We start from the raw sequence: 3,623 nt of genomic DNA, 5'->3' as shown, positions 1-3,623 counted from the left end.
CAATACTAAGAGAGCGAGTATCATAACTCGAAGCTTCCCCAGCATTCTCAAAAATCATGCTGAAGCACAAAAAGACTTAATATACAATCCTGCGCTCGCGTCGTCATTGTATAATCAGTTACTCAAAGTTTCTTTAGCTTGAGTTTAGCGGTTCTTGTATTGATCCGGCTGTCCAGACTTCTTCCTCAATCGGAGATTCCACTGGCCCTTTGATCCGAGTGTAGTGAGTCCAGCCTTTCTCTGCCGTCCTTATCGCCGTTTCTGTCAAAAGAGCCTGATACGGTCCTTCCCAATCCGGTTGCAATTTGGTCTCTATCCATGATTTTACGAAGACCCAATCTCCCGGTCAAATCGGATGAACAGCGAATTCACGGGGCGGAGTCTGTGCCAATAAACAATGTTTCCTGAGGAAAGACAACGAGGAGGACAAACCCAGTATATACTTATTTAAGAACAAATCTTTAGTTTCTGGGTTTGGCAGTGGCCAGAGGATATGCCTCCACCCATCCGGATAAATGATCAATTATTATCAACATATATCTCAGTCTGCCCAGTCGGGGTAATTCGATATAATCTACCTGGATGCTCTGGAATGGTCTTAGCCCAAGTTCCCTCCCTCTGGGACTTGTTTCCTTAACACTTTCTTGTTGACTTTTTTACGTGTTATGCCTCCCTCACATATCTGTTTGGCTATCGTATGTATCCCATTGCATCCATATTTCCTTCAGACTAAATCACACATTGCTTGCACTCGCCAATGGCTCCCCTGATGTAAGACAGCCATCATTTCTTGCATCATCATTTTATTTGACATTTCCCTTCCATCAGGTAACATCCAATGTCCCTCTGCTGTTTTTACACCCCTTAAATCTTTCAATTCTTTTTCCTCTCTTTCAGTGAATATTGGAGCTTCCCAAGGACCTGGGACAGTAGGTATTAGGGAATAAATCACTGCTTCTTGTGGGTTCAGGGCAGCTTCGTTTGTTACCTCATCGGTCAGTAATGTAGCTTTCCATTCTTTAACTAACAATGAATTAATGCAGTCATGTTTTAAATTAACCGTGAATCAATATGACAGGTCACTGAGAATGTGTGAAGGGATCCTGCCAATTAATATTGATTCAATCGATTTATTATAAATATTAATTAATAATTATGTATATTATATGAATAAAATAATCATTATCTGTAATTCAAGTTGGAAACGCAACAAGTGACCAAAACATTTTTGTTAAACTGTAATTGCGCAGTTCTGTTTTTTTACCAGTCACTTATGACTTATCATTCTGTTCCTGTAATTTTGTTGCTCGAGCACATTCATTTTTAAGAACCTCAACAGATTTCATAGCACCATTTGCAGTTAATTCAATCCCCAATTTTGTGGCAGTATTTTGTCATGAGCGCAAAACTGACTCTTTGTGCCTCTCATCACAAAACGGTCATCATAATTCAATTAACTCTTTCGTTCCTCCTCCCTTGGGCTTAAAATTTAAGGATGACCTTGCTGCCCCCATATCGACTAGGAAAACGACGTCCTTATTATAAAGTCGCACCTTTAAATTTATCAAGTGTTCCTGGTGGGCCCCAGGGGGCAGGAACCCCTGACACTCCTATTCTTCATCGAAATTCATAAGCAATATCGCCCTCTCTTCCCTTTACAGATCCGGACACTCCCGCTTAAAGTGACCTGCTTTTCCACAGTAATAATATCCCGCCTGTGGGGATTTCCTCCTCGGTCCCCGTCCCTGTCCACCAAAACACTTTACATCTCCTAACTTTATTTTCAATATGCTGCCCACCACCATTCCGGTTTCTTTCTCCTTTTAGTTTTGGCTTTTTTTATTAACTCATCAACCGTGGGCTATCATTATTTTTGCCTTTCGTTTCTGCTTCTTATGTTACGTTACCAGATGTTTGTTTGCTCCCTATAACTTCAAATACCAATTTATCATTTTATGCTTGTCTAATTTTAAAACCTGTTCCTAACTATACATTTTGGAACTTTACTCATAATATATATTTATATATTATAAATTCATTTATTCAGTATTTAATGCTTAAAATATGAAATGCATACAGTACCCAACTTCGAAATCCACTATAATTAACCGGTTTTATTCCCTTAATTTAATCCTAAAATTAATTTTTTTAAGAAGTCTTAACCAGTCATTGCCCAATTACAATGCCATCGGTCGTGAAATAATCGGAGGTGTCTTAAAAGGATTTGTCTATTCAAGTTTAAAAAAAACTTCTAATGCATGAATAATGGCCAAATCCAAGGACACAGATATTAACCATTGGATTTTTAAAATTACAATCTAATGTTGAACTGAAACTTCAATTGTCCTCCATAAATCACTGATATTTAAGGCTGAAAGACATTAGTTAGAAACTGATAGTGAGGCAGTCATGACCTGTAAAAGAACAGGAGTTAACATTTTATTTCATAATCACTGCAATATCCTTAACCTTAAAATAAATCATGTTAAATTTCCATAATAGAAATCAGATTCAAAACAATCACTGATCTCTAGCTCCAGGGAACAAAGCACAAACACTCAGTCACCAACAAACAAATGTGCATTCAAACCAATTCACAAAGGGTTAAACTTTCTACCAGCTGTACAGGAATTGGAGTTAGAGTCCTCTGGGTGTGTGGTTGGGGTTAGAGTCTCCTAGGTTTAACTAGAATAATCAATTGGCAAGGGGAGCCTCAAAGAATGATTCATCGAACGTGTGAGGGATTATTTCATCGAGTAACATCTCGAGGAACCAGACAGAAAACTGGCTATGCTATAATATATTGTAGAAGGAGTGTTAAATCATACTGTAGTACAAGATCACCTTTGAAAGAGTGGCCACAAAATTCTGCAGTTTCACATTCAGACTGAGGTTTAGTGTTGGACAATGATAATTTTACTGACCTGAGGAAGGGCTTGGCCTGAGTGGACTTCGCAAAAAACATTAACGAGCGTGACACTTGAAGAACAGTGGCAACTACTTCGGGAGATAGTCCAAACTCCTTAATTAAAGTGTAATTCTGAGTGGAAGAGGAATTTTAAAAAGCTGAAAAGTGAACCATGTCTTAACAAGGAAGTCAATACTGACATGAAGGTGATGGCCTGGCGGCATTATCTCCGACTGCTGATCAAGATAATGTTCTTGGGACTCAGGTTCAAATGCCGCCATGGCAGATGGTGGAATTTAAATTCAATATGAATTTGGAATGAAGAGTCTATTGATGATAGTGAATCTATAGCTTATTGTTTGAAACATCCATACGTTTCATGAATGTCCTTTAGAATGGGAAACCACCATCCTTACCTGGTCTGACCTACATGTGACTTCAAACCCACACAAATTCGGTTGATGCTTAACTGCCCTGTGGGCAATTAGGGAAGGACAATGAGAGCTGTCTAACCAGCGACGCCATCTTCCTATGAATGGAATAAAGAAAAACGCTTTAATTGTTCGCAAACTTTTTCTGAAAACAAAATCAAAATAGCTACGAAGGAAAATGCGTCGAAAACATAAGATTTGATAGAGAACACTTCTCCGAGTAGATAAAAAGTAAAAGAAAATGCTGAAGGTAAATGTTGGCCTTTTAGAGAATGAAAACGGCG

At 38.5% G+C, this 3,623-nt stretch overlaps 1 long non-coding RNA gene across 1 annotated transcript; it reads right to left on the bottom strand.

Moving 5' to 3' along the window:
- Positions 1 to 213: 213 nt before the first annotated feature.
- Positions 214 to 3,391, bottom strand: LOC148135078 (uncharacterized). The gene is made up of 3 exons (XR_015755448.1): positions 3,325 to 3,391; positions 2,925 to 3,040; positions 214 to 404 (listed from the first exon to the last, which is right to left on the bottom strand). It is a non-coding gene; the product is annotated as an uncharacterized LOC148135078 (long non-coding RNA).
- Between the last annotated feature and the right edge of the window lie 232 nt (positions 3,392 to 3,623).

Source organism: Chiloscyllium plagiosum, unplaced genomic scaffold (genome assembly GCF_037043375.1).
Source record: "Chiloscyllium plagiosum isolate Xiang-an unplaced genomic scaffold, Cpla_swu_hap1 HiC_scaffold_51, whole genome shotgun sequence".
NCBI classification, from domain to species: Eukaryota; Metazoa; Chordata; class Chondrichthyes; order Orectolobiformes; family Hemiscylliidae; genus Chiloscyllium; species Chiloscyllium plagiosum.
Note: the sequence above shows the minus strand (reverse complement) of the source record. Positions and strands in the feature narration are given on the sequence as shown.